The sequence below is a fragment of the Pogoniulus pusillus genome, chromosome 20 (genome assembly GCF_015220805.1).
Source record: "Pogoniulus pusillus isolate bPogPus1 chromosome 20, bPogPus1.pri, whole genome shotgun sequence".
Taxonomy (NCBI): Eukaryota; Metazoa; Chordata; class Aves; order Piciformes; family Lybiidae; genus Pogoniulus; species Pogoniulus pusillus.
The window spans coordinates 16,485,100-16,498,221 of record NC_087283.1 but is presented as its reverse complement, the minus strand read 5'-3'; the positions used below and the strand labels follow the sequence as shown (position 1 = coordinate 16,498,221).

Below are 13,122 nucleotides of genomic sequence, written 5' to 3'. Positions count from 1 at the left end.
AACCTGACAGCAGTATTGGCAGAAGGTGCTAGCATGCTTTGTGTGCAATATTTAGAATGGCTATGGAAATAGCGGGAGGATCATAACTGTGGAAGCTGCTTTACTGGTAGAGGAGAGGTTGGTTTTCCTGCAGTGGATTAGGAGATTTTATTCTGAAGGTAAATGGAAAAAACAAAAATCAGTATTTCAAAAATAAAGAAAATGGGATATCAGAGACAGAAAGAAGCTCTTAGATTTAGGAAGGGGCTAGAAATCCTGAAAATCTTTTGGGATTGCTCTCTCTACTTATACATCTGCAGGTGCTAAATATTTGATGATCAGTCTGTGGTTTTCCAATAAGCCTTTCATGATTTTGAGAGGCAAGAAAATTTGATTGCAACTTGGACGAGCATGCTGAGCACCACGTTCTTCCCTGGTACATTATATGTTTTCTGTAGATTTTTTTTCTCCTTTTTAACAAATACATGGACATTTGCACATGATGAGTTTGGTTTTACCTAATTTCAAAAGGACAGTAATTTCCTTGGTGAATTTTTATTGATAAAATTCTCATATATGTAAATATTTTGCACACTTTTAATTGGTATTATTTATTGTTTTCAAAAGTAATTTTCAATTACTTTTAATGTTTGTGGCTACTCAAATTCAAAAATACATAAAAGGATCTTATTTCTCTCCTTGCAAAACTTGCTTCAGTTACAAAAAAGGGTAGAGTTGCAGGCATATTATTTTTCTTAAACATAAATATATTATGGAATTGTAACTGTTTAGAGAATTAGGAATTTCCTGGAAATGGTCAAATAAGTTAAATGTTCATCTTGTGTTCTATAAACATGACTTTCCAAAGGCAACTGCATTGTACAATATTTCCTGGACCATTATCTACAAAATGTGTGGTCACTCATTTTACAGTCACTGTCTGCAGAAAATAGTGGGAATGTTATTAATGAGCTTCAGCATTTTATTGTCTACTTGGTAGGCTTACTTCAGCACAGGAAAGGTGTCAATGGCTACATGATGTTCTTTTTGATGTGATGCTGGGAAAAGTTTAGGTAGTTCCCACATTGCAGCAGGGGTTTCTATTAGCACACTGGTACTCGGTTTAATGGTGTATTGAAAGAAGCCACTTGGAAGGCAGATTTTGTCTGTGGAGAACTGACTGATAACAGATTGGAATATGGAGAGCAAACGGTCTTAGTTACATCACATACAAGCAGAAATACACACAAAAAAGTTAAAGGTCAAATGTTTGGCTGCTAGAATTTGCCAAAGTCCAATTAACTTCTGAAGAGGCAAAAAAATTATGCTGGAATACTAAGTAAAATGTGTCCCTTGGTGAATTATGTCTGATATTTAAAAGTAACCTCTGTAATGCTTGTTTTCTTTCTTTGCTTCATAAGTCGCATTTACAAGACACCAGTGGCAGGTGGGACAATGCGAGATCCCAGAATGCTGTATCCTGGCCTGTATCAGGAACAGTGCAGCCAGTAGGACAAGGGAGGTTGTTCTTCCTCTGTACTCAACACTGGTCAGGCCACACCTTGAGTGCTGTGTCCGGTTCTGGGCTCCTCAATTCAAGAGAGATGTTGAGGTACTGGAACGTGTCCAAAGAAGGGTGACGAAGTTGGTGAGGGGCGTGGAGCACAGCCCTGTGGGGAAAGGCTGAGGGAGGTGGGGGTGTGCAGCCTGGAGAAGAGGCTCAGGGGTGACCTCATTGCTACAACTACCTGAGGGGAGGTTGTAGCCAGATGGGGTTGGTCTCTTCTCCCAGGCAACCAGCAAGAGAACAAACGGACACAGTCTCACGTTGTGCCAATGGAGGTCTAGGCTGAATGTTAGGAGGAAGTTCTTCAGAGAGAGAGTGATTGCCATTGGAATGGGCTGTCCAGGGAGGTGGTGGAGGCACCGTTCCTGGAAGTGTTCAAGAAAAGCCTGGATGAGGCACTTAGTGCCATGGTCTAGTTGATTGGACTGGGCTGGGTGCGAGGTTGGACTGAATGGTCTTAGAGGTCTCTTCCAATCTGCTTGATTCTATGATTCATGAAAATTTCCCATCATAATTCTTTTCTGTTCATATCTTTAACAATATTTTGTGACTTTGCCAAGATTTTTTGGCAAGATTTTGGGAGAAGGGCAATATATACTCAGTTTTATAGTTTTGCTCCTTCTGCAAGGCATCCTGGGAGCTCCAGAACCTTGCAGTTTTCAGTCTACACTGTATGGACTGCTGCAAAACAAATGCTGTAAATTGCAACCTCAGCAGGTTTTGAGAGAATAAACCCACAAAGCAGCCAGTTAAAGTAGAAAATTAGTATGTGAGACTGAGAATGAAACTTAATCCAGTGTCTGAATGTGTGATAAGAATAATAAGTGAAGATGAATACACCACCAGGCTTTCTCTTGTTTTCATGTGCCTTATAATCAAAGAGGTTTGAGTTGTACAGAAAGGTTTTTGAGATTAAAACTGAGGTACAAACACCTTCTGTATTAGGTATGAAACACAAAGAAGAGACAGATTGTCAGAGTATTTCAAAATCTTTAGTTTTTTATGGGCCTTTTCATTTTATATCTTGCTTTCATGTATTTCTTTTTTAAAACATTATATGGTCCAAAGTAGAAATTGACAGAAACTGAGAGTAGATTGGTATCATGTTAGTCAATGTATATCTATACATTGAATATCTATGTGATCTCCTAATTTTTCCTCTTATTGTGCCTGTTGTACATCAGATTTGAATGTGGCTCACAGAACTTATTGCAGATAGCATGTGATAGTATAATTCCCATTCAGATGACTCAGAAAACCAGAAGTTGGGTTTTTTTTTAAGGAATCATCTGGAATACAAACTATTAACTCCTTGCTTCTTTCTTTTACTGGTCTGACTTACACTAAAGGAGAATATTTCATACTGAGTAAAACTGAAAATATCTATAGAGAAGCTGGAAGGCTAAAATGACTTTCTTTGTGACATACTTTACAAATGGTCAGAGACACATTATTTCCTAGCTTTTTTGCACATCTAGAAGAAAGTTTGTGGACAAAAGTGGAGAGAGAAAAGATAAATTCTGCATAGAGATACCTTACTTCAGAAATTCTCTTCTGAAGATAGCACCTCTAAGCACCTGTTCTATCTGGGGAAAAGATGGATACATGCATACACACCTCTAGTAGGTGTGAATTCTGGTGTAAACACCTGGCCATTAGAGGCCAGAACTCAAATTAATTTTTGATGCCTCAGACAAATATATATAAACAAAACCCCTTAAAAATAGAACTTCAATGAGGTTGTTTTTTTTGAATAAACACTCCAGGTCTCTGCCCACATTTGTTCTCAGAGAAAAAAGTTGTGTAAAATAAACCAGGGATAAGCCTTTTAAATGCATTTTTAAAAATTTACAACTAAATCCCACTAAGTGCTTGTAGCACTTCTATCTGCTACATGGTCACCTTTGCAACGAAAATATAGGGCTTCTTAGTTTATAATAAACTTAATTGGAATAGCACAGTCAAGAAAAAGATGTAGCAAATTCTCTCATTGATTCGTTTGCTTGTTGGTTGGGGTTTGGGAGCATTTGTTTGTTTGTAGTGGGTATGGTTCAGGGTTTTTTTTGCAGAGTTTTTTGTTTTTAGTGAGTTGGTGTTTGTTTTTTTTTCTTCTTTTAGCAAAAAACTAGATAATGAGTGACTTGAGGATAAAAGTCACATAATATAATGACACTAGAAGATTCATTTGTTAGTGAAAAGTAACTTACAAGTTACAACAATAGTTGTGCATGTAATCACCTAATACGGCAACACAGTAATAATTTAGATTAGAAAGATCTTATCTTATAAAACTGTGGTATTGTATGTCCTTGAACAATCCAACTTCAGAGTGAGAGTTTATATCTCTCTTGGTAAACTTGAGCTGTGCTGCAGGTGTTTTAGTTTATCACTGAAAGGAAATGACTTTTTTTACACCTAATTTAAACTGAAGCTATTCACAGGTTAAAATGTTCAGTAACAGTGACCTCTGTAATGACTAACACATTGCAGGTGGTCTGATAGCAGACCAGTGGTTAATGTTTGCTATCAAGAGAGACAGAATTAAATGTCTACCCCAGAGTTGTTTTCTTCCATTTATAGTATGAGCACAACAGCTGGCGCAAAAGCCATAATTAAAGGGCTTCTGAAAAGTTGCAGCGTGGTTAGTTCCTGAAATAGGAGAGCTTTCCTGTTGGCATCTATTAAAATTTTGTCTTTAAATTTGAAAGCAGAAATCCTGGTAAATATTTGCAACCTAAATCTCAGTATTAGACTTCTGACACTTAGGTTCCAGCCTTGCAGTCTCTGCTCAGTCCTTCAGGCAAATATGTTATTCGTTCTGTAGTTACAAAGTTGGGATCAATGAGTGTTTTGTCTTGGAGGACTTCAAGTGCTTTATCAGACCTGAAAAGGTTCTGCCAAAACTCTTAGCTTTCACAAGTAACTAATTGAGAAGGCAGTTCAACATTCCCATAACACCATGTAAAGCAAAACTGGTGAGCCTGAAGTTTTCATTTTAGCTTATTTTCATTTTGTCAAAAAGTGAGCATCTTTACTGTGCAGCTGCCATGCAGCTTTTCCAGATGTAAGCAGATCTGTGCAGTATATGGGCCAGTCATAACCACTGTCAAGTGGCACCTTGATTTAAAATTCTGTTTCTTTGTAAGGCTTACTGAATTTTAGTATCGCATAAACAGAGCTGATCCTCTATCCCTGTTTTTACAGTGCAGTTAGAGGGTCTAACATGATTCTGGGAGCATAAAAGTACTTGGTAAAAATGAGTGAGAAATGTAGGTACTGTCAGTGGACAGTTTTGTACTCAGAAGCAATTCTGCTGTTTCTGCTATTTGCTTTGGAATGATACAAGTGGAATGGTATGGAATGACACGAAGAAAGAGCCCCCAAAAGTAAAAGTAAATCTGCTTCACAAAAGATAATAGCCTTCATATCTCAGAAAATGTTTCTCCAGGAGGTTTCCTCGGCCATATTTTCATAGATAACTGACCACAGCAGTGGAGGAGATATGATACATAAACAGAAGTGATTCTGAAAAGTAGGTTCCAAATAATTTCATGTGTTAGGTACTACAATAAGTCTCTTATGTGACAGCAAGGATTAGGATTTATCAGCATTTTGTGAACTAGTCCTTAAAGAAAAATAGTCATACTAATAGGATGCCTGGATAGGACCCATTTCACTGCTTTGTTAGCTATGCAAAGATGAGAACCAAGGGCACTCTGTATCATTATGTGAAATACATCAGCTGACATTGCTTTTTACTGCATGAATGAATGCAGACAAAAAAAAAAAACCTCCACAGCATGAACAGTAGATCCAGTAAACTGAATGCTAATTGGAAAAGGGATTGGAATCCAGATCATTTCTGTATAGTCATAAGAGTAATCTGTTCCGGTCTGACTGAAAAGCTGAAGTGAAAATTGGCTATTCCAAACACTTGAGGCTTTCAGTGTATTTAAAAACTATTTGATTCAGTCATTCCTGCTTTGGAATGGCTTATAACCTGGATTTTTCTAATTTTCTCTTCTGGAAAGAGGGAAATGCATACTTGAATCCTGCCTCCTGTGCTATGTCATCTGTATCATCCTTTGCTATGTCACCTTCTGCTAGATGTTACCCTGGAAGCTCTGCTAGGTTTTATAACAGCTTTCTAAAAGTAAAACATTTCTCTCATATCTTTTCTGTAGTGATCGAAGTGCACCTTTTTATCTTTGATATGTGCAGTAAATTTTCAGATGAACTAGAATGTGTGTTTTATATGCTGAGGATAGATGAAAAGCCTGTTATAATTCTTAGAGAGAATTGCAGTAATATCAGCCTCATATTCATAGATGATTTTACTCGACAGATCTTTACTTGACAGATGTCAAAGTCTTTTGATATCTCTACTTGTTCTAAACTATTCAAGATCATATAGTCTCTGACTAGGAGTGACAGTGTGGTGTGACTTCGTAGCTGTGTGGCTTCATGTTTTTAAGTCAGCAGAATTATTCATATTTATAATTCCTCTAGAATCTGTCATGTTTTAGATATCAGACATATGCAAAATTAGAGAGAGAAACATGCAGATCTATCAAGAAAAAATGCAGTCGTTATTCTTTTCATAAGCCATGCTTTATATGATACCAATATAAATAATACATATGTAACTTTTTTTTCTTGCTGCTACATTAAAAAAAAAATAGAAACACACAAAGAGAATATTTTGTCCTAACCCACCTACATTCATATCTTTAACACTAAAAATTTATTGTCTCAAAATTAAAACTTTTGAAGTTTCTTGCTCTCTGAGACACAAAAGAAAGCATATATTTGACATCAAAGTAGAGGCTTACTGCTGATTACCAATTATGGTAGCTTAATGTTCCCTGGTCCCTACCATTTACAATCCTGCCTTTGCTTTCCTCAGCATGTATTCATTTTGGTCAACACCTTTACAAATAACTGGACAGCCCAGCTACTTAACAAAGTTTCTGCAAAATTTAGTTGAAAAACAAATTATTGATTTAATAATTTATTCTTTATGTATCATTTTGACTTCTATAAAACCTCATTTAATTACTCTAAGTTGTAACTGTTAGTTGGGTGTTGCCAGATGTGAAACCAGACACGAGGGTGAGATTTTACAATTTAAGCACAGCTGCTTAAGTCAAAATCTGGTTTAGGACACCAGAAATGGATTTAAAATACTACCTTTAGATTAAAAATAGCAAAGAATCATATGTAGGACAGCTAAAGGTCTTCTTGGCAAACTGAAAGTGAATCCATCAAATCAAAGTCCAAGAAAAAGGGGATTCCAAACCCAGAAAAGAGTATTTGCCACAGTCTTTCCCCCTCATTCACCAAAGTGAACATAAAAATGTAGAGCACTGCTCAGTTTTCAAATTAAAGCCTCATTTTTTTCTAATGTGAGGTGAGTGCTGGCACCAAGGATAAAATGCTTTGGCATCTCGGAACAGTTTTAAGCTTCTCTAAGTAGAGGGATGATGAACTCTAAAGAAGTTTATTTATCTTAGGCATTTGAGTTTTACATCTTAGAAGAGAATAATCTTAGAAATCCTGGGGTGGGGGAGGAGTAGAGGGACAAGGTCCTCCCCTATCTTGTATGTTCTACTGCATTGGCCAGATTGTTGACATGCTTAGCAGAGCATGAAAGGTAGTGCACAACAGCTGGAATAACCCTTCATGGCTTCTACATGCCAACCTCTGTCTCATGTGCATATAACAAGAACAAGCAGCACAACATTTATATCAGTATTTCAAAAAGAGATGTGTTGAACTGGAAAAACCTACCCAACCTTGTTTTTCCATATCTACAACTAAAACAAAAAATGTTAGAGGTACTTTCATTGTAAAGTATGCATGAATTATAAAGCCATAATAGTTTTACTAGCATAACAAAAATCTCCTGGGTACCATGTTCGTCCTCACCACATTCTATTTGGTGCTTAGATGACAGGTATGCCACACTTTGAGAAAACACATTTTCTTCTCTTCTGAGTCTGTCCTATATGTGAGAGTGACTCACAAGAACAAGATGATTTAGCCACAACATCTCCCCCAAAGAAACCCCAAACCAAACAAAAACAACATAAAAGTCCACCCTCCCCTCCCCCCATCCAGAACCTTCTCTCTGGATTGATTCTTTATTTTGTCTCACTTGACAAAATTGGTGGATTAAAAGTGAACTTTTCCTACTCTTTCTCCCAAGTTGCTCTTTTTGTGCCACTTGATGCTGATCTGATTTACTACTTCAGAGCGGCAACCAACAGCAGCAACTAATTATAACCAGCAGCTCCTGCTTTCTTACCAGGTCATTGCAGCATTCAGTTTTAGAGTGTTTTTTCTAAACAGGAAAATATTTGCCCAACAAATGTCTTTACATATTTTTCTCAGTACTAGCAGGTAATACTTAATCCAATACTAAGGCCATTCAAAAGAGATCAATGTAATAACGTTGAGCTTTTAGCTATAACCATCATTTTATGACATTTCCATGGAGTTGTCAAACACATCAGCATCAAAAAATCTTTTTGTTGTTAGGGCATGCTCCTAATTTCCACCACTATTAATAGGTGCTGTACAGTGTTATCAGGGACATTACAGACCTCCCAGGTGTTCCATAATGAGTTAACTCTCACTTTTTTTTTTCATTGATTATCTGAGCTAGACAACAGTGTACACAAATCTGTGATTTGATCAAGAGATTCTGATGAAGCTCATAAATTTTCAAAATGTAACCTGAGTGTTTCATGAGTAGTTTCCAAACCTGGTGATGGAATTGCAGAGAAATGTGGGCAATGAGTGTGTTTCACACCCTATAAAACATAAAAAATAGCCTCTCCTCTCTACTTGCTCTTTTTTCTCATCACATTTTATCACTTTATTTTTTCTCATTTGTTTTCTGTAGTTTTGGTTTTTGTTTGGTTGTTTTGTTTTTTCCTTTCATTTCATTATATTAATTTTCTGTATAGGTCTTCTCATCAGTAACAATAGTTATTTTGAAGTGTGGCGTTGTTTATAAAAGTCAAGTAGCCAGCAAAGCATTTATTAACTTCTTCAACAATCAATATTTACACATGTTTGTCATCCATTCTATTTATTTACTGATCTACCCACTATTGTCTTCATGTTTAAGTAAAAACAAACAACCAATGCCAAAACCCCCATCAAATAAACAACAAAGCAACACTTTTTATTCTGATTTTTTTAAGAAGTAAGGAATTACTGGACTAATGCAAATATAGATTAAGAAACAGACTGATGGAAGGGTTCTAAAGAATGACACTGAACTGATTTCTAAGACAGCCATGCTTCTATTCCACCCTCTGTTTAAAAACATTAACATCTCTCTTATTAAATGACACTGCTGGGGAATTTCTTTGCTTAATATTGTCAGAATGTAGGATGTCCATTATCCAGTGTTATCTCCCATATTCAGTTCAGTTTAAAAACATTTTATTCCAATTGAAAGCAAGTACATATTCCCTATTTGTGTTACTAGGTTATAACATTTACTTTCTAGTGTAATGTGAGGAATCAGGTTATTCAAGTGATACTTGATAATGAATCTATCACAATTGCTAGAAATTCCATTCAGAAAAGCATACAGACTTTGAATTCAAGCCTCTGTTCCTATTTGTCTTGATGTATTCCTCTGTATGTGGGAGATTTTCTTCAAAAGGTCTCTCTTCCAAAGTGCTGTGCAATACCACCTGGTGTAAGGAAAAGGAAACAGGAGCCTGGCAGTGGTCAGTGACTTTGCCTCTCAATATGTTTGGAAACATTACACACTTTCTTCAGACGATCTTGTGAAATAGGACTGTTGACAACAATAGTTTAAAATGGCTTTATTTGTTGAAAATAGGGCTACTGCTGATTTTGAAGGTATCAGAATAAAACTGTTCTCCAAGCTTCACATAAATAGTCCACTGGCATTGAAAACATTCTGTGCTGCTCAGAACCTTAATTCACTATGTGTAGTAGGATGTCAAATTCCCCTCATGTGACTGGCTCAAAAGAACAGATTGATTAAGTGAGAAGTCATTGAGTTGAAACAATTTTTTGTGACACAGTATGAACACTTGTTACTTCTATCCAGTTAGGGAAACTAAAATCCTATTATTTCCTTTTAATTCCCACTTAGAATAGTAAATTACCATGAAGAGTCCATTGCTAATTAAAAACATTATTAATATGAGCACTGAAGACTCTCTGAGTGATTTGTCTTAGTAACAATTCATCCAAACCAGAATCAAGAAAAGGGACAATTCTAAAAATGAATTGCCTAGGATTCTGCATGTCAATCTTGTGATGAATGGATACTACTGAATTCCATGAAACAATTTAGTACGCAAGAGTCTATTAGTTAGAAACCATCACTCCATTTAACAGTTATGGACTGCTACAGTATTTCATCTATATTAGCAGATTTGTATACCCTTGATGATTGGAACCAGATCCTATAAAGTCAAAAATCATAGCTATCACATTGAATTAAAACCACTAAGAATGCAGGATCAGCAAAATTAGATATGTTTGACTCAAGAGTGAGTTCTGCCATCATATTTACACCACAGTCGAACAGATTCTGTGCCACTGCATGGTAAAGCCCCCAAGAATTCACTCCCAAGTGCTTTTAAAATTATATGGAGCATAAGGTAATCCATTTATGCTACTTTTAGTTGGATTTTCACTGCAATTTGCATTAAAAAGTAAACAAGCAGTATTTATATTTTCTTTTTCATAGCCAGAGATCAGTAGATAGCATGTCATTCCGTTTATGTTTGTTTGTTCACAAAATTTAGATCAGTAGATCATTGTAAAATGTAGCATGCTTCTGAATCCCACAGCAGCTATGGTTACCTTCAATGTAAGAAGAAAATTTTATTCCTGGTAAAATGGGGTAGAAAAAAGAAATGCATCTCTGAACTTACTCTGCTTTTGCTCATTGGGAAAAAAACAACCATTGGTTTTCCAGGACAAAGCAAGATGAGAATACATGATGTACTTACAGAAGTTAATCATGCTTGATGCTTCATGCTTTATTCCAGAAGCTCAGCTTTCTGGAGACATAAGCTGGAAGAGATCATCTCCTAGAGCCTCATAGGTGTGACTATAAAACAGCCTAGAAATTGAAATTGCCATTTCATTTGGAGAAGTTTCTTTCCTTTTTAGTACACACATGTTTCTTTGTTTTTCAGACTATAGTGCATTTTTAATAGGTTAATACACGTATAGCATATTTATATTTGGACAAAAATCTATGCATGAATAAAGTGGATTCGAATATGAAAACTGACCTAGGAGTAAATTGATGTAATCCTTAATAATTTTAACAATGTGTATGAAAAATAGCAACCTCTAAAGACACCATCATCAGATACTCCCAAATAAAATATCTATTTCTATGACATAGGGTTTTTTTTAATAACAGGTTGCATGAGACTTGCAAGTAAGGAAGTTTACAGGTTGCATGAGACTTGCAAGTAAGGAGAAGTTCATGCTGTTTAGTGTAGACACATCCACATAGCAATGTGTCTGTCTACACATAATGATGCCTTCCTGCTCCTCTCAGAAAAGCAGTCAGGATATCCTAAAAGCCTTGGGGTCCCCTTGTAGTGCAAAATTATGACAACCTACGCTCAGGATTCAATATAACTGCAGGAACTAGATCTGCACTTTCTTCATATTTTTTTTTTTTCATGTTCTAAAACTTTATATCCCTCTGGTAGTGCACTGATTTACAATATGAATGCCTGTTAAAACTGGAAAATAGAGATGGAAGAAGGTATGTGTAGCTAATATATAGCCAATACTCTTTGTGAGGTGGGGCACATATAACTAATATTCTTTGACGTTCTAGGACATACCCACACTCAGTAAAGCCTGATCGAGTATGGCAAGCACTTTTGTGTTTACCAACAGATAACTTGAAATCCCTCATACAAATTAACCCTTTCCAACAAATCTGGGAATAATAAAGAACACAATGTTCTGAAAATATCACAAAGCCTAATCACTTAGTTCCAAGTTGAATGAAGTATTTAGGCCCAAACTTCCCATTAATTCTAACGGAAAATCAATGGGAATTTAGTAGCCTAAATGCTTTGTTGAATCAGGGCCTCGAGGCTCAATTGAGATTCCCATTGTGATCACTGGAAAGACTTCCATTAAAGCTCCATGTTGTGTTAATCACTTCCACACTGAACTGGTGCCGAACTGGTTCATTTGCAGTGTTTATTTTGTGGGTTTATTAAGGGCTAAAAGTGATAGTCACAAAGCAACCAAGAAACAGACAAGTACAAGGACTTTGAGTAGGATCTAGAATATTTTCTAAAACTTTCCCAGTATCTACTTCAATTTCTAACTATGTACATGCAGTAAAAGCTAACACCTAGTAATCAAAAGCCAAACACTTCAGTCAAAAATTGCACTTTGTCTTCTTTCTCCTTCAAAAATATTATTTTAGAATTTCTACCTTGAATGGAATTGGAAGAATTATTAAAATATTTTTTTTCCTATCACTGCCTGGTGTTGAAGACATCAGGAATATTTGTCTACCTGCTTGTTGGACCTTTCAAATGGAATAATTTTTAAGATGTTGATCTGGGGAAAAAAAAAAAAAAGGCAGATTTCAGATTTTTACTAATCAGAAAATCTGATTAGCAGAGATAGGCAAATAATTAATTCTAAATAATATCTCCTATCTTGCTACTTGAATTCTACTAAGTAATTATTCAGTTTCATCTTACAATATCCCCCAGCTCGTACAAACTGGCTTCACTTAAATAATTCACTATGGGCCAAAGCTTGATTGCACTGAAGTCAATGGCAAAAATTCCATTTTCTCCTGTGACAACAGCATTTAACCATGAGGAAATGACCTTAAGGTTAATTAAATGTTTTAGAAAACCTGAGGTGATTTATAGTTTCATGCTGAAAGCAAGAAAAATTCACAGTTTTGTTAGGTTTTGATGTAAAACAAGATAAAATCTAGTGCTTTCAAGCTGAGTTTCACTTTCAGGTTTTATTTTCATTTAAAATCTGAAACTCAGAGAAACTCAGGCTAAGAGCAGAGCACTATGTAGTTTACACACAGATTATTTTTAACTCCTGAAGAATTTGGGCCCAGAAAGTTTTGCACACCTTCGCTTCTATGAGCTGCTTCACACATCCCTGCTAATAATCAGTCTTTTTATTACAGGTTTGTTTTCATGGTACTTTTTTACTGCTGCTAGTAGTGCTGGGTATATATCTTCAATGTGCATGTAAACAGTTATGAAGGAAGTTAAAAAGAAAGCATTCTGTATAGACATTTGATGGAAGCTACAGCCTTAGTTAAGACATGTTATGTACTTGATTTAATTAACGAGTTTGGGGGAGATTATTTCTCACTTGATTCATGTGCTTAGGCGCTGTGAAGTAATTTAGAATGTAATTGCAAAGTTTTCCAGAATGCTATGTTGCTTACACTACCCTTAAGAAATACAGAAATCCAAATCCCTCCACTGCATAGCTTTTTCAAACATAATAGCATGATTCCTTTTGCCAGAAAGTAACCAGATTACACACGCAAG

At 36.0% G+C, this 13,122-nt stretch overlaps 1 long non-coding RNA gene across 3 annotated transcripts in view; it reads left to right on the top strand.

Moving 5' to 3' along the window:
* Nucleotides 1–13,122, top strand: part of LOC135184226 (uncharacterized) — a 272,033-nt gene that overhangs the window by 235,664 nt on the left and 23,247 nt on the right. The gene's annotated exons all lie outside the window — the stretch shown is intronic.